Source organism: Micropterus salmoides, unplaced genomic scaffold (assembly GCF_014851395.1).
Source record: "Micropterus salmoides isolate LMB-PRFRI ecotype aquatic unplaced genomic scaffold, ASM1485139v1 Ms_hic_scaffold_4, whole genome shotgun sequence".
In the NCBI taxonomy this organism is placed as follows: domain Eukaryota; kingdom Metazoa; phylum Chordata; class Actinopteri; order Centrarchiformes; family Centrarchidae; genus Micropterus; species Micropterus salmoides.
The window spans coordinates 36,607,415-36,625,852 of record NW_024043372.1 but is presented as its reverse complement, the minus strand read 5'-3'; the positions used below and the strand labels follow the sequence as shown (position 1 = coordinate 36,625,852).

At 40.3% G+C, this 18,438-nt stretch overlaps 1 protein-coding gene across 1 annotated transcript in view; it reads right to left on the bottom strand.

Moving 5' to 3' along the window:
- plxnb1b (plexin b1b) overlaps positions 1–13,408 on the bottom strand; it is a 103,579-nt gene extending 90,171 nt beyond the window's left edge. The window contains exon 1 of the mRNA XM_038696217.1: positions 12,969–13,408. The gene's annotated coding sequence lies outside the window, so the exon portion shown is untranslated. The remainder of the gene's footprint in view (positions 1–12,968) is intronic.
- Between the last annotated feature and the right edge of the window lie 5,030 nt (positions 13,409–18,438).

Here is an 18,438-nt window from a genome sequence, read left to right as displayed (position 1 = left end):
TTGCTGTGCTGAGAGTTTCAATAAAGTATCTTAAGTTAAGTTCATCAGTGTGGTATAATCCATTATAATGCTTTCATTTAAAGACTAATTGCCATCACAATTTTTTACAGAGTCAAGCAGCAAGTTTACAATAGTTTAGTTTTGACAAACTGGACATTCAACACCTACAGTTTCTTGTGTATTTGCACTCATGGAATAAATGTCAGCACTGAACTGCCTTTTGAGTTTCATGAACTTGGGAGGTGGGGATAACGACACACCAACACATACACACTCACAAACATCCCCACCCCACCCCCCTCAGAGTGCTCCATAACCCTGGAAACAGAGGCCTGGTTCATTTGCAGCCAGATTAAAGCTACTGAGGTGGAGCGGGTGGAAAAGATTATTCCTAGTAAGCAAGAGAAAAAAAACAAAAAAAAAAAACTTAAGCTCTCCATGAAGAGAGTGTTATTTATGAAAGCCATCTCAAGCCTCATTGGTGTACACACAGAAGTCTAGTATGTTGAAGCTGAGCTATTACAACTTCTACACCGACACGAGCCCAGCACTATGTGCAGATACAGCGCATATTCTGGACTGTGAATTAGTCGCACAGCATGGTTCTGGTTTGGTTCACCAGGATTACAGTACAGTAAATGAGGAAGGAACCAAAATTTCAGATCAGCTTAAGGAATGTCTAAATCAAAGCCTTGTAAATCCAACCCCAGTGAGGGCAACAGTGCAGCCTGTATACTGCGACACTGTGTTCTGCAGCTTACCAGCAAGTGGCAAAGGTTGCCAGGAAACACTGTGGGCTCACAGGGCGTTCACATTCACACACAGATGCAGTCACATATTCATACAAACGTTTTACATGAGTCTGAGTACCTCTGTGCTGTTAAAAGCTACAGTGGGGGAAAACGTAAGGATTACAGTCCTGTGACCCCTGACCCCTGTGGGAGTGTGAGCCAACAGGAAGTTTCATGTTAAGAAGACACATGATAGGCAGGTTGTAAAAATACTGCTCTGCTAAGGCAACATGTCTACTGTCTGCAGGAGTGGGCTGAGCACTGAAAATCTGTATCAAGTATAAAAGTACTTGGTTAATGAACTACTGAAAGAACAACATGCTCAAAGTTAGTTTGTGTGTGCGGGCCAGAGAGCTTCACAAGTCATTATAGGCTGCAAGTCAAAGCTAAGTGTCAAGTCTCTTTTTGGACTAATAGGTGTTTCTTTGCTTTGCATGTGGATTAGGGCTGAACGATTTTGGAAAATAATCTAATTGCGATTTTTTTTACCAATATTGCGATTTCATATGCGATTAATTTTTAAGCTCTTTACCTTCTGTATTATTCAAAACGGACAAGCAATAAATCCGTGTATAGTATGACCAACACATTATTAGATAAACATACACTGTTCTTTCTTGTAGGCCAGGCCTGTGTTTTGATGAAATTAGGTGATGCATGAATCATTATTATTAGCTATGGTGGAGAAGTATCATATTTTAAGAGTATGAGAAAGATAATTCGAGAGTCAAGTCATGGCATTAAATAATGATATATCATCATCAGGTAGGCCTACCTACAGAGAACACAAGTTCCCCAGTGTGAACGTATTATACAGTAAGCGCTCAATACAAAACCCACAGTTCAACCACCAATTCCTTATCTCTGTTCAAATCTCCCAGGAGTCCATCTCTCATCAAAAAATACTCAGTTTGAGGTTCAATTCAAAAGTTGGCCAACGAAAATAAAACCAAGTGACGCCTCTCGTGTTTCATAGACAAGCTTAGTAATTCTCCAACAACACCGATGCTGCTGTAACTCAGGACAGACTGGGCGTCTTTCGGACTTGTGCGTTTGGTTTGATCAATCACTGATTTGCCACCGATCACAGCAGGTAGAGTGAGTCGTCCACTAAACAGAAGGTTGGTGGTTTGATCCCCGGCTCTTCCAGTCTGCATGTCAAAGTGTCCCTGAACAAGATCCTGAACCTCAACTTGCTCCTGAAGGCTGTGCCATCAGTGTATGAATACGTGTCATTGTGTTGAATATGACATGTAAGTGCTTTCAGTGGTTGGAAGACTACGGTGCTATCCAAGTAGAGTCTGTTTACCATTTTTGCGTTTCTCCATTTCATACCATTGCAAACTGAAGACTTTAGTTTAACAAATCTTAACTCAAGGTTCACTTACTAGCATTTTCTAGAGCGTTCACATACACCATCTGTAGGTATGACTTGTATACCTAAAGCTAGGTACGGTCTTTACAGACATCCAACGAACATTGTCTGTACTAGTCCACCAGCAACAGGCCAAGGTCCTGAACTTTTAACATGCCTGACCAACATTCGTCTTTGGCTTTCCATAGCAACCCCCCTTTTCCCAGGACAAAGAGTCCCCCCCCCCAAGGCATTTAAAGGGAGTTAAGGGGGGGTAAGTCGATTTAGAGGAGCTGTCTTGAGAAAAAGGACGTTTCTGGGGAAACTGAGTGCTCACTGTTCTTTAAGACCTCTCATGGTTGCCACTTGGCAACAGTTGGCTGTCGGTATTTCAAAATGCAGCTTTTCACGCTTGCCTGCGTTCCACGAAATGCAACACACACTCGCACGAAGTGAGAAAAAACCCCATCTAGTGTCAGCACAACAGATGCCTCTGGTACTGTTGCCTGTGGAGCCAAAAGCCAAAGCAAGCTGCCTGACGTCATGTACATGATATTCAGTTTCAAGCGTGTTTCAAGTCCATTCATTTGAAATCCAGGAGCCAGGATGCATGGCCACCTGTCCGACTGCAGCATGCAATGCAAAGAACAATTCAGCAAGTGATTTCACTCTGATTACTAGTCCCTAAATCCGCCCATAAATCAATCAAAGTTTCAAAATTAACATGTTTCCATAAACTCTTGGTTGAATTTAAAAAGATCATTCCACAAAGTTAATTTTCAAAGGAGTTGTTTGGATCCTGAAGTCTGGACGCTCGAGGTGGTCTTCCAGATGGTGGACCCTCCCTCCTCAGCCACACCCACTCACCTGTCCTTCTTCTGAGGAGACAGAAGAGAAGTCTGCAGTAAACACCAGCTGTTTTCCAACTGACAGACAGGGGAGGAGACTCACATCCTCCCCTCCCTGTCCTCCGCCCCTTCCCCCTCTTTCATCGAGGAACGCCTTCACCTCTCCAACCCCCACTTTTCCCCCCCACAATCCCCCTCTCTGGTCGACTGGTCTTTTCAGCCTCCACTTCAACAAAAGAAACAAAGGAGGCGGTGCCACTTTCCCTCCCCCCCCTGCAGAGAGAAGGAGAAACGGTGTAAGAGCTGCAGACCACCCCTACCAAAGATGCAAAGAAAACGTGTCTGGAAGCAAAATTAATGCATAAAACATGCAAACTACATGCAATGCATGCATTCTAGAATATTCCAACATCTATGTGCAGGTGCAGACAGTAATAGAAAATGCAAACCATAAAACCCCAGTTTATTTTATCTCCCGCCAAGTTCTTTACACATTCTGGATCAGTTTTCCAAGAGCAGTGCATGCACAGTCCAGCCAAAGTGAAAGAAAAATATGTGGTGGTGTGTGTGGCTCATGTTCTAAAACTGAACTAGTTGGACTGTTAGACTTTGGGAGTGAGGATGTTTTTGTGGGTGGGGCTATATTGGCAGCTTTTCCCATGTAGCCATTTTCCAGTGTGGTGCTGTGCCATGCTGTCAAACATTCCTATTCCACTGTAGGATCTTAACAATACATAACGTTACATGTAGCCATTGTCTCAGGTTCTGCTTTTGTTTCCACTGTTCTGTACTCTGCCCGCTTTGAGAATGAGTTTGTGGAAATGAATTTGGGCACAGCTCAAGAAGTGATACTAATAGTAAGCTCCTGCTACTTTCAGGAGCTGCCGCCAGAACTGTTGATCGTAACATCACATCAATGACAGCGATGACAGAGACAACAGCAACCACCAATTTTACCACTGCATCTGTATCAACCAGGAGAACCAATACTTTATAAAGGAGAACACTTGTTGGTGAAAGGAAAATTTTCAGGCCCTCATATTTTTTTGTAGGCAGGAATCAAATGCTTAGTCAGACTCATGTCTACCTATTCTCCTTTCAGATATGTCTAAATTAACATCATATTTTCTGCAATTATAGATGATGCACTTGAGAAGTTTGACCAAAAAAGAAGAGAAAGATATATTTCCCTGCTGATTTGATCATATTGGCATATATTAAAATTATTTTGTACAATACCCAGCACTATACAGTGAGTTTCCAGTCAAGAAATATTATAACACAAGTCTCTATCCAATGTTGCGTCTGCATTGATCTGGGTTTAAAATTAGGATCCATTAGGACCAGATTTAGATGAGGCTATACTTGAAGACGAGAGAGAGGATTTAAGCTCACACTAGTGGTAGAGAGGAATTCATGTCTTCAAGCGAAAGTCCTCATTAGGTACAGAAGAAGAAAGAAGGCCACCCTCATCTACCCCAGGTGGAGGTCTCATCATTTCGTTGCGAGTGTAGTGACAAAGCCCTTCTCTTCCCTGTCACCCTATCTCACTTGCCAGGCCTCTTTCTCTGAGGGTCTTCTACATGCGGCTGCTTCAGCTCCACAGAAAGATGGGAAACGATACAGGAGAATGTGTGTGCGTGAATGCAGGCACAAGAGAATACTGAGAAAATGATAGCTGCGGAAAGTGTCAAGTGTTCAGTTAGGAGGACTGAAGACACAAAGACTGCATGTGTGCAGGATATGAGGACCAGAAAACAGATTGGACCATGAGAGAGGCCTTCTGGTAAAAGAGAGTGGTGAGGAGCCACTATTTCTGGAAGTATTTCCCCCCCTATGTAAATTCCCATATCAAAGTTTTCTGTAAATGTTATTTAATACTTGGTGTGTGAATCTCTCCTTACGATTCGATCCCAAGTGCTGCGATGCGATCGGAAATACATTTATCGATGCATCAACACTGTCTCAATTCCTACTTTTACAGCCTGTGGGTTTTGTATGGAGTACTAACTGTATGATACACTTTGGCTTGCTTTGTGATTCATGTCGTCCGATTGTTAACTAAGGTGGAGTAAGGTGAGTCATGTACTGAAAGACATGGGTCCTTTGTGATGGCAAACATGCCTGTAATGTTTTTGTGCAACATTGAATGACAACATTATTTACATTAAATGATGCCTAAATGGGTTAAATGTTATTCCTTCATATAGCACCTATATTTTAAAGAGGCTATATGTAGTTTTCAGGGTCCTCAAGAAGTGATGTTTCCAGATGCAACCGCTACCTTCCCAAGCGTGTTTGTGCTCGAACTAATGAGCAAGCCAAAACAGAGACCGACACACCGGAGAAAGCATCACACAAAATGCTTGACGCTCAGGTGAACTCCCACTGCAACGTTATAGTAATATTTCAACACTAATTACGACACTAAACTAATCCATGCTTGTTGCATGATAACGCCACATTGACTGCACTGAACCGACACAACGTCTGCGTTAGATAGCCTGCCAGGCTTTTCAATAACTATTTGTGTATCTGTCACGGAGAGGCTCAGCAATGCCAGTGTTCTGACCCGATTTCTTCCGATAGGACGCAGCATAGTGGCTGTTCCAAGAGACAGAGAAAGCAAGCGTGTCGTTCATTTTATTGTAAAGTTACAACCCGTTCACAAATAGGCATAAAGTGAATATTTCGATTCTGCTTATTGGTTCCTAACTTTTTGACGATACTTGTCTGCCACTTGTAGAGAAACATCTTTGACCAGTCCAGTTGCCCTTGATTTTAACATTCTTGGATTAATATGGCCTGAATAACTGAGAACCTTCACAGAGATATATAGGACTTGTTTTTTAAAGTATTTTATTGATTCTTTTTTTCCCCTCAGTTTGTGATTCCTTAATTGATAATTTATTAATCATTATTAATTTACTGTTTGATTCTCATATTTTACATTATTAATTATATATAATTAAAAAATGTTTTTATTGAAATTCCTGAATTTAAAAAAAAAAAAGTACTAGCTTGACAGGCAAGAACAACTAAAATACTTCAAAAAGTACTTTACTACTTTTATTCAGTACTGTAATGATGCTTCTGAAATAAAACTCAGACTGACGTGCACATTGTCTTTGGAAATATGACTCATGATATACAGTTGTATGTGTTTAAAAAGCAAACAATAATCACAATAAATCATCCTACTGAATCGCAATTTTAGGATATAGGTATATCATCGCAGGAGAGAGACAGTGCTTGTAAGTAAAAAACAACATATTTTCTGTCATACTGCACATTGCTGTAGCTCCTCTTTTCACCCTATGTGTTAAACGCTCTGTTGCTGCAGAGTGATACATCTCACTTCTACAAAGATCTTTGTTGGGAGTTGCACATGCACAGTAGCTTGTTAAGGACTACTAGCCAATCAGAAGCAGAGTAGGGCGGGTCCTGAAAAGCTGGTAAACATGGCTTCGGTTCAGCTGGACATGTTCCCGGATAACATGGACTGGAGCAAGAGTTTCAGAGTGGTGAGTTATAGTATCTTTCATCCATAAAGTCATAACTGAGCTCTGTCTCTACATCACAGAACAACTTTATGTCCACTGACTGCCTGGAGGGTAGCTAGTGTTTGGAAGGGAGAGGAGAGGCAGCAGGTGCACATCTTGTCACTGTGTGTTTTTCCACTGGCGAGCATTATGACGTGTGTTACCACGTGACGCAACATGGTAACGGAAAAAAAGGCTGGACTACAAACAAGTGTTTTCAGGAAGTTCAGAGCAGAGTTTTCTGTGGGAGATGGGAACTCCCTTTGGGCTGGACTGGGGCTTTTTCACTTTGCATACCTATTGCATGCACAAAATATATATATCAAAAAAGGAAAGGGAAAAAGCAAAAAAAGCATAATATGACCTCTTTAAATGATGCTGCATCAAGATTGTTTTTTGTTGTTCCCCAAGAGAGGATGCTTAACTAGGGACCCAACCCAGCCTGAGAGATGTGTTTATAATAGAAACCATACAGAGGCCAATAAATTTAATAGATTTTAGAGCAGCAGAGATGTAGTCAGTACATCTAAGAGGCTTTGTGAAGGTTTCATCGTCCCACTACCATAATGATGTTGTTAAGGGAAATGGGGCAAAAGGAGACCAGAATTGGTAGTCTCTGTTGGCTAATTATAAGGGGGTTTGCTGATAGTACAATGTCTGCAAGAGCTGGACCCTTGTTTAACAGGCAGAAGATCCACATTACAAGATCAAAAAAACTGCATTTTAGATCCCTAACAATAAACAACTTCAATGCAAATATTGCCAATGTTTAGACCATGAGAGAACAAACTCAAGTGAAGAGACATGTTGAGTAGAGCTGAAAGATTCAGTGATATTTACAAATTCACTATTGCAAACATCATCATCGACGTGAATATTCAAGTCGCAGACAATGATCACTCAGATCACAAGAAAAGAGGCCCTTGGCCCAGGCGGCCGGTAAACTAAAACACAATAAAATTAATTTAAACAACCAACTTTAGTCATCTGTAGTTCAAATGAAGAGTACATACCAGCGCTCATTGACTGGCAGATAATCATTTTTAATAGCCACAGCAAGTCCTCCACACGGCCATGAGTCTTGGCGTGCCGATGAAAGTACAATAAACAGGACAGAGCTCCATCAGAGGAAAGTGCTCCATATTAGGCGGCCCAGTGGATAGCACTGTGTGCTCTAGTTTCCCCCCACCATCAAAAACATGTTAAGTTCTCCAGTCAGTGCCACTGACCAGCAAAAATAACTTGTTTGCAGTTTAACAGGCGTTTATCAAAACTATCTTGAGCGGTGCAGAAACACGTCACTGAAGACAGAAAGAAGATATGAAGTTCTGAAGCCACCATCAACAAATCATTGAGAGTTTGATAATCCAAAAGAGGACTGGCAGGAATCAAGATACTAGGTCTTACTCCAGACTTATGTTTTCATGATGAACTTGGCTCTATTGCCTTCTCTGCAGTTTTTTTTTTGTACATCGGATTATGCTTTCTCCGTGCCACATACAGAAAACAGGTTCCACGGATATGTGTTCCGCCGTGGAGGATCTAATCAGGAGTGTTGGTTGGTGATCGTCCACCCAAGCAGTAGACTCAACATTTGAGGACAAACATAGCGATATAGCGCTAGAAACAAATAAAACCAGTCATCCAGCTGCAAAGCCAAACACAGGCGCCATGCCAGAACCGGAAGTGGGTAAACCATCACGTCATGAGTGCTCCTGGTTCAACACTGAGCACTCACACCATGAGCTTGTGGGGAATTTGGTGGGGGCACGCAGCATACCCTGGTGAGTTAATAATTCACACTCTTACAGAGAACTTCACTTGCTGCTTCAAAAGGGATTTCAACACTCAAATCTATTTTACAATCCACAGCACTGCATGTATCTGGGTCTCCATTTACATATCTGAATAATGAACAGGCTACCCTGTCTAATTAAATCCTCCGAGAAATCCTGAGGAGGGTTATCACTGTTCTTGTTATCAAAGAAAATCCTCCGCTGAAAAACACAACCAAGGCTTTGCTGATTCAGATAATAGACACAAAGACAAGAGCTTCATCCTGTCCAGCTTGGGGCTTAGATTTGTAATGTTCATCGTAAGCAATATGCAGAGAGAGATCCGAGTGACCGGAGTGGACAGCCAGTCAGGCCTCTCTCCTCACAGGGACCTAATCAGTAGCAAAGAAAGAAACTAAGTCATCATATATTCATGGTGCTGTGACTTAAGGGGATTTCTTTAATCAGTCTGAAACTCTACATCAATATGCAAAAAAACAAAAACACCCCTTATGAGTTGTCTTTTAACTTTTATCTCAACATTTGTATGTACAAATGTACATAATCACTGCATGAATATTTCATGGAACTTTACTACAGCACAGACCAAGTGCACAGTATAACACAGAGCATGAGATTACCCATTTCATTTAAAGATGTATTAAAAGATCTTTAAATAACTTCCCTGACTACACTAAAACCGTATAATGTACTGTCCTCAGATATGTCATGTCCGCTATTTTCAGATATCCTACTGCATGGTGGTGGTATCTTGCAGGAGGGGCACCTCATATCAGATTCCGTGCCCATCTTTTATCCCTCCGCTCAGGGTTTGCACCACCAGCATATTGTCCCTAATCTTTGTGCATCTGTTGGCTCACAAAGCCCCATTAAACAGTGAGACCACTCTGATAAGGTTACTGACTTAATGCTCAGTGACTTAATTAAATTGAGTACTTAATCTGGCCACGGGAGAGGAGGACACCCCCCCCCCGACCCCTGACTGGCAAGTTGAGTGTTCACATGTCAAGCCTCGGCTGCCCTTCCAAATAACCTGTACTTTGATCCCCTTTGGGGTGATCGTGCCCTCCAACAGCCAAGAAAACTGGTTGCAGATATGTTCACTACATGGATGACCCATCAGCTGATGATTGATGGGTGGATTTTTCCTCACAGAGGAACAATGTTTCAACTTGCCAGTATGCTTCATCAGCACTGCTTATTGGACGGGCACATGAGGGAAGGTTGCCCTCAGGGCTTTCTGCAGAAGGCCTCTCTACATGGTTAGGGTTAGGGACCAAAAACTACTTTGTCAGGAAAAAATTTTAATTCAGAAAGCCCTGAAGGCAAACTTGAATGGTGGTTGAATAGTTTTGGAAACTCCCTCCACCCACACCTTTCCAACATCAGAATAGGGAAGGTTGGGTCCAACAGTTTCTTTAACTTTGACATTCACACCAACTGCACTCTGTGGTTGGCTAACTGTGCCGAGGTGAGAAAGAAGCAAGGGTTTAAAGTTCTGTCTTAAGTCCCCCCCCCCCCCGCATTCTTTACACACTTATTTCTTTCACTTTGCACAACCAAGTGCAAGATTATAAATGTCTTCAGGAGTAACCGTCAGAAAATGTGCAATGTTCTCCCCATATCCAAATGATATCCCATCTTCCCTCTTTATATGACGGGCAGCTTGTCACCCTAACTTCTGTGGTTGTAAACAGCTTTAAACACTTGATTTCTGATGCAGTCGGACAATACTTGTCTTATTAACTAGTTCTGTTTGAGAAAAACCCAACCTTTACTTTTCTCTATATCACATGTGACCTGGTATCTTGCAGTGACAGCTCTGTCAACTGACTGTGCAATGTTCACAGATACTTATTAAATGGCCAGGCTGATGAGCTAGTGCCATGACCGGGCGCAGCTCATCAAACCCTCGGTCCATCCTCGACGTCTTCTCACCTGTTCCGTTTTCAGAATGACAGAATAAATGTCACAAGGAATGCAAAGCAAGACATAGCCCAGTTCCCTTATACTCTCAGACAACATTTGCCCTCACACCTCACTTTGGATGATGACACGGGTTCACTAAAGTTTTGATTAAGGACATTTGTTTGGTTGGAAGCCAGGTAATCGTGAAAGGTTTTGACACCAGATGCCTCTTCCAGCTGCCAGACGCAGAAAACAAGAGCATACGACACCCAACCCCATTCACCTTTTGACCTTTAGCACCTTGACTGTGGCAGAATTTGTGAGGTGAATGTTGTTTATTGGAGAGGCACTTTACCAACTCTGTCATGAATCCTGTCTGTTAAAATGCTGAAATCTGTAAAGTTGTTTACTACACAAGTTAAGTGAAATTAATTCCATGCAAGATATCTTTTTAGTTCAATCTTGAGAAATCTAAATATTGTTTACAACTTACCAAAGGCTTCGTCCAAAAGTGTGACTCACTCTATTACTATACTGCGTTATTCCACAGATACAACACATGAAGACAATCAACTGGACCTGAAATTCTTCTCTATGATTTTCCTTGAAATGCCATTATGTTTTTTTTTCCTCCTTCGTGTTTTAAACTGAAATGATTGAAACAACAAATAGTCCTCTTCGTTGATCTAGCAAGCATTTAAAAATCAACTTTTTCCATCTGAGGTCACCACAGGTCAAGCCTTTAAAGGTCAAATCTGCTCACCATAATGACGGCATTTATACTATTTTCCAGACAACTCTGGTTCCTGGTGTCTGACTTCATCCAGGTGCAAGGAACAAGCTGGCTACTAGTTCTGCTAATAAACAAACAGTCATTCCCCTCAGGGGTAATGAAAACAAGGGCTAGTGTTCCACTTAAGTGTCAGAGACTCCACTTAAACAGCCTCTCTTAATTGCATACACTCGTAATCTGACATGAATCACAACTTTAACTTCAGGAAGCAATGAAAAGCTTTACTTGTCTCACTTGACCAATGTTCAGTACCTGCAGCCTATCTTTACTGAAGAACTTGAAAACTAGGGGTAGCCTAAATTCAACCCAAAATGAACCATGGTATAAATGCTCCAGATTAACTTCTGGTGCAGCTACACTGGATCTCTACTGCTGTCAAAAATAACTTAATCCCCAAAACATGTTGGCCTTAGTAATGGTTAAAAATATGTATTTGTACAGATTAACTATATAGCCTAGAGATGTTTTTTTATTAATGTCATGAAGTGTTTTATCACAGGAAACCTAAAAATGCATTTCCATTTAAAAGTACGACAGCAGGCCCAAAGTCTGGGCACATCCTACTTTTCCCAATGCTACCGACAATGTGAAATAAATGAGCAATCATTATCGGGAGGAGTTATTCCATCTCATTTCCTGGCTTATACTAAGCCATCAATTATCTTATGAGGCAATAGGAGCAGATGGTTGTGGTTTTAGAAGGCACTAAACTGTGACTGAGGAGACCATCACCCATGGGACCTGAAAACACAAAAGGTCACACACTCTCATAGGCAGCCCCTCTGAAGAACTGTCAGTAATGACACTTGTAACCATGTGTATATTGATAAACACAATTAAATACTGCACAAGTGACTGTGTTAAAAAAAAATAAATAACAGGAAGACCCGCATTTGACCTTTTATCTTATTACAGAGTACCATTATCAGGCGCAGCATGTTGATCACCTGGTGATTTCTTATTTCTTATATTAAGGTTTATGACTGGAAATGAGGCTTTTCAGGATGAATACTCAACACTGATTGGAATACAGTACTCACCTTTTATGAATTTCCCTAAATTAAATATAGTTCTTAAGATAGTGATAGTTATTTGACGCATAATTTCACATTGTGTTGTAAGATCTCCATGTATTTTAACTAAATGTGTTTGTGTTATGTATGGACAAACACAAGTAACGGTTCCTCAAGGAAATAAAATGCAAGACATTTAGATGAGTAGGCGGCTTCTCAAAAAACTCGCCACAGGTATATAATAATAAAACACTATAATTTAATTACACAATCCTCATACACCTAAATAGTAGTAAATCGTGATGTGTGTTATAGTGACTACGTGCGACTACTTCAATGTAGAATTCAAATCCTTTTGTTCGGGAGGAAATGTAGAAATAAATCAGTGAGAAACCTCAACGTTACAAATGTCTATCTGAGTGATGACCCAGGGCCAAGTTAAGTCAACGCTGGCTGCGTAACTAAGTTAAGCAGCACTAATAACTTTGAGTCTTTTATCAGTCCACGCCAGTGTAATAATTTAACAGTGATAGCTATAGCCTTGGAGCAACGACGCCTAGAGGACAGTGCGCTGGATAAGTTAGCTAACTCAAGGGAAGCACGCTGTTCACCAGTTATTGCGCTTTAGTGAGCTAACTTGGCGATAGCTAACGTAGCTAATATATATTAATAAGCAAAAGCCTGAATGAAAACAAAGTGGGCAAGAGTCAAAACCATGAACACAACGATGTTTATAGTAAAAAGTTGCTCAAATAACGTCATGACTTCATTCATACTGCCGTTCACAAGACAGAAGCCCGGTCATGTGGAAGTAAAACAAGTGGAAAAACATACGCAGTTGTAATTTTAACTGAGATAAATAAGAACGAGGAGATTGTTCAGCAGAGGCGGACTAACGTTACACGGCCCAGACTTCCACTCACCTTGTCCCGTGTGCAACTCTTCAGTCACTTGCCCAAAACGCTGGTTTACTCTTCTTTACAGCCAAGCAAACGCGTTTTCACTGCTTTCATTCAGTGTATCCAATTTGTCCGCAACCGGTGCTTCTATACGCAGACAAATTAGCCGAGACAGATAACGTTATTTCTCGAGGTTACGAGATCACAAATTCCATTGTCGTTCAGTCCAGACTTGCAATTTTCCTCTCAGGCATCTAACTTTCACTAGTTTACACTTCTAACGCCTTGGTGGAGGAGGGGGGGCAAATCAGTGCAGTTATTCCATGCAGTAAAAAGTAATGTTTGGTTTTATTTCTTTCCTCTTGGATTCTCTCAGCAGGTTTCTTCTCCCACATGTAGCCGGGCAAGTGGTAGTGGGAACGGTTTGGTGATGCGCTCAGCGCCAGCTCTCCACAGGCGTAAAAAGGGGTTTGGCAAAGGGGATATATATCATGCTGCCTTCAAGTGCTCCTGGTATTTTCTAAAACCAAGCTATAATGTAAAGTTGCCACAGTAGGCCTTTTTCTAAGTCGAACTTGTGGTACCCAGTTTGGTTTAAAATTAAATTAAATTAACTACACATAAAGTACGTGAAGAAGTAGATCAGTAAAATGTCTGGATTAATATTTTATTTTTGTCGCACACTCTCATAGTGTATGATTTGTGTAAGTGTATGAACAGTCCTGATGCAAAGTGTAGTTACTGGCTGTTACAAATGTGGCAAATAAATGTTGTAATTTTCAATGTAATGGTCTAAGATGTGTGTGTTTCTTAACACCACTGATCTGTTGGATTTTTGCAGTAGACGTATTGGTTCTCAATCCAGATGTCCACTAAAGCACATCTCAAGGGCCATTGCAACACATTGCATAAGTATGGAAGGAAATGTATCAAACAAAATCTTCCTCACTTTGAAAACTGTAGGCTTTCTAAACAGCAACAAGTTAACACTGTCCAGAGAGAGCTTTGCTTGCTTTGCTTCACTCAATTCCTGGATGTCTATGTGATCCTGATTATGTTATATGATCACATAGACACTTAGCAATCAAGCCAAGATAGCCTAATATTACAGTTTGACATAAATTCAGATCAGATTGAATCAAATACATAACAAAGGTCTGCCCTATTAGTTTCTGACTCTGGGAAAGTGGGAAAAAACAGTAACATTCCCCGAAACTACAGTATCTCTTTTACCAAAGCACACACATTTAGGATATTCTATGTGATCTCCTTTTGAAAACTAATAATAATGTAATAAGTTATGTAACAATTTTTAACTTCCATTCACTGAGCCTCAGGTTTAATCAATCAATCAAACCATATTTGTGTAGCACCTTTCATACAGGTGACTGACAAGACAATGATAACAAGACAAAGACATACAATAAAATAGATAAAGACTATAATAATAAGAATAAAATAAACAGAGTAGAATAAAACAAAACAAAGACAAACAGAATCAATAAAAGGGATAAAAACATAAGATGAATAAATAAAGTAAATAATGTCTATAAACCATTCTTAATCAAAAGGCAGGCTGTGGAGGAGGTAGCTGTTAAGTTTACGTTTAAACACTGCAGACTGTGAGCGTAAAAGCTGTCACACCGAAGGTTTTAGTCCTGCACTTTGGAACAACTATGCTGTTAAACATTTATTGAATGATGTTGGTAATCTTCCACTGTGGTGTTGTCAATGTGTGCTGCCATGCACTGTAAGTCCAATATATCCGACAGTGTGTGAAGGCAGCATTAGCAGCTAGAGAGAAAAACTGGTGAATGGCAGACCTCTTCTGGCCAACTGAAGACACACATACAGCTGTCATGGTTTTATCTCCAAAGATTGTCACTTCACAGACCTCCGTTTAAATTAACAGGCTTACAGTTTTCTATTAAATTTCCTAACAGCAATAACAATGAGATGACTGTATGAAAGGGTGAAAGATATGATGTAAAAAATTATCATTTCAGTTTAAATTTGTCTGACATTAACTTATTAACTTATCTCTCTTAAGGACCCCTGGGGATGCACTTCCCCACTTTAAAGACAACTACATTTGAGTTTCTAAGCTCTGTATACTGTTAAGTCAGCGAATACGAGGACATGAAAGAAATAAGTAAATCCAGTGATTTCCTTCATATCTTCAAACAAGCACCAGTCCCCAGCTACAATGAAGCATGAAACAAGCATTCATTAAGCACTAAGCTGGCAGGACTCAAATTGTAGCTGTAAATATTTCCTGTGCTCCGTGATGTTGTTCAGAGTCCAGTCGTCATCTGTTACCCCGTTTACAGAGGACATGTCACGCTCTGAGACATCAGATGCATTTCAATAGAGACCACACAGAGATCACAAAACCCGCTGCACACACTTGTCAAAGAGGGTCTCTCTCCTGGTCTCTCTCCTTCTGTATTTTTGTCCCGTCCTGTGAAAAGAAGCCTTTTATCTCCCCTCTCTTAATTCTCTTGTTATGAGGACTGAAGCCTGATAAGCTACACTCACTTCAAAGATCACTCAGCCCAACCCACTATGCCACTCTTTACAACCAACCCCCCAGTTCAAAGACAAGACAACCACAGTGGGGTCTACTCTGCTCTTAGAATACAATACGATCATAGTCATGATATTCATATATAAATACACATCAGCAGATATTGCAATCAAAACATTACACTGATCTGATTTTATCCTTAATATTGCAACAGAATTATGTCAGAGATCATATATCTTTGCATTTACAATATAAAGTAATAATTTTTATGTGTGTAATGTATTTTATTATGTGATGTATCTGAATTTTTTATATTTCTAAATAATTGGTATGGCTTCATATTATAAAACTCTAATTTGCTTAAACTGTGATATCTCTGGATCTCAGCATTTCATGGATGAAAGACCCCTTACTGACAGAGCAGAGACGCTATACTAGTACATTATAGTAACCAGATATTTTCTCATGCATCAAGAGATTTGCACATGTATACAGTTTGTATGCGTACAGACAAGTGACAAATGAAAAGAAATACAACACATAAATAGTGTTTATAGGATGATCCCTATATGAATGATGAAACTGCTGATGGCTTTGGGCATGACGCCATGAGATTATTGTTTTGCCTTTTTCCTGAATTTGTTCTTTTTTTAAAGGCAAGCACCCAACTGCAATTTAGTGCAGGAGCACCATACTCTTTTTTTTCTGATGAAAAGCTTCAGTGCTCCTTGGCATCGATTCTCTTAGTGTGTGGAACTCTACTAGACAGAAAATCTTTCATCTGATGATGGTGGCAGAGAGTGCTGTCTGACATGTCGGTCCAAAATCTCCCACAGGTGTTTACTTGTGTTGAGACTGGGGGAGTGTGAGCGTATGATTCATATCACTTTCATCCTCATCAAACGATTCAGTTAGCTCTCATGCCCTATATGAATGTGTATATTTGTCTCCTGTGTGTGTATACAGCACATGGACAGTACTGAGTAAAATCGACACACAACATATAGCAAGTACATGAGATTTTTTGCAGTACCTGTTCTAAATACAATACCTGCATGTTGGGTAGGTATTTTTTGTGGGAAACATCCTCTGACACACATAAAGGGATGTCTGTTGCAGTTCTTGTTTGGTATACACCAACATAACTCAAGTGGAGTAAAGATAATCACACAATCAGTAGAAACTCCCAAATAACAATGTCAGAAAAAAAGTACACAGTGTTTGACTGTGAGCTTGAGAGAAGGAATTATTCCAGTGCATTAACAACATAGAAATTAGCTATTCATATGACAACAGACAGTCTAGAACATGTCAGAATTAAAGATTACAATTTAGAAGGGATGACTGATTCAAGGGTCCTATCAAAACTTTTTTGATGTACCGTCATTCCCAGGAATTTTAGGGGGGCCCTTGGTCTGTGTGACTGTTTGTCTGGATTTGTGTATGTTTCTCTGCACAGGCATGAATTCATAGCATGGTGACAGAGAAGTGAGTTTGAGAAGCAGAAAATAGTGTGAATAGTGTGCCTGTCTGTCAGGAGCAGCACACTGTATTCATGTCCCTGTGAAAAACACTGAGCCATTCATTCCCAAAGGCCACACACACACACACACACAGTTCTCAGTCACTCTGAGAACCTTTAGAGAGGAGAGAGGAGCTGGGCAGGCTGGGATGGGGGATGGAGGGTGGGAGGCTGGCTAGTAGGCGATGGATGGCTGGGGGAAGTGTGGGTAGGAGTGGGTCAGAGGGCAACCCCCCCCCCTCCCAGTATGCTCATTGTCACATACGTACCCAAACACAGTGACAGGCTCTCCAGCTTCAGCTCTGATGCACTTTAATATGTCACTGGTGAGAATAAAAATTCAGATGTACATCAAACACATTACAAAACCCTTTCTTTCACTTTTCATTGAAGGTTCATGGATGACATTTTGGGGAAAAACTTACAAACAATGACCTGCTATAAATTATTTATTATTATTTTAATTAGTTATAATTTGACGTAGCCCCAGTCTCCGTTTAGAGGTGATGAATGATTCAAGGGTCCTAGAAACATGCCATGCTGTATAGATACTTATTTTGCCAGAGCTGTATTTGTCAAGGGGATTGGTAGCAGCACCCCTGAGGAAAAACTGTGAGAAAGAACTGCCCGCAACACACTGGAAGATAATACCAGATGTTTTTGTTTGACACTTGTACAGTACACTTGACGACACTGACATAGAAGTAGCCATAGTCAGCAAATCAGCATAATTAATCAATATTATGAATAATGTAATAATCGGTTCCAAGAAGGTCTACTGAGTTATCTGGCTAACTTTGCCTAGTAAAACCCAGAAACATCAAACCCCCCAATTGTCATGAATCAGATATTGGTCCAATGTTTCAGACATGAGTTTTAATCCGCAAAGTTATCCAGATAAATCAGTAAAACTGCCTGTTTGAAATAGGCTTTATTTTCACAGCAGAAATTATGAATTGGCAAGAAAATCAAAGGTGTAACTAATACAGGTAACATACATAAAATCCAAAAACGCTGTATTCCAGAATGCTGTCTCACTGTGGAGGCACCAAAACCACCAAACAGAACAGAAAAAATTTTCATTTTATTAGTTACACATGTGCTTTTGCCTGTCTGTCATCAAAAAATCTATATGGTGGGACTTACAGGGTTTAGGTGTTCTTCAGAAATCACGGAAGCCATCAGACAATCAACAAATTTTTAAAAAATCTTTATACAGATGCATTTCTAACTATTTTCTACTATTAAAATATCACATACAGAGGAAAATCAGTTTCCCTTAATAAGTGTTTTGGAGAAAACGTACACTACACAAGTTAACAAATCCAATAATCAATTATATGCATATATGTCAAAAAACAAAACAAAAAACAGATCAAAACAAGGACATATAATCTACATATAATTGAGAAATAATCCCACACAATTCATGAGTAGATGGAACA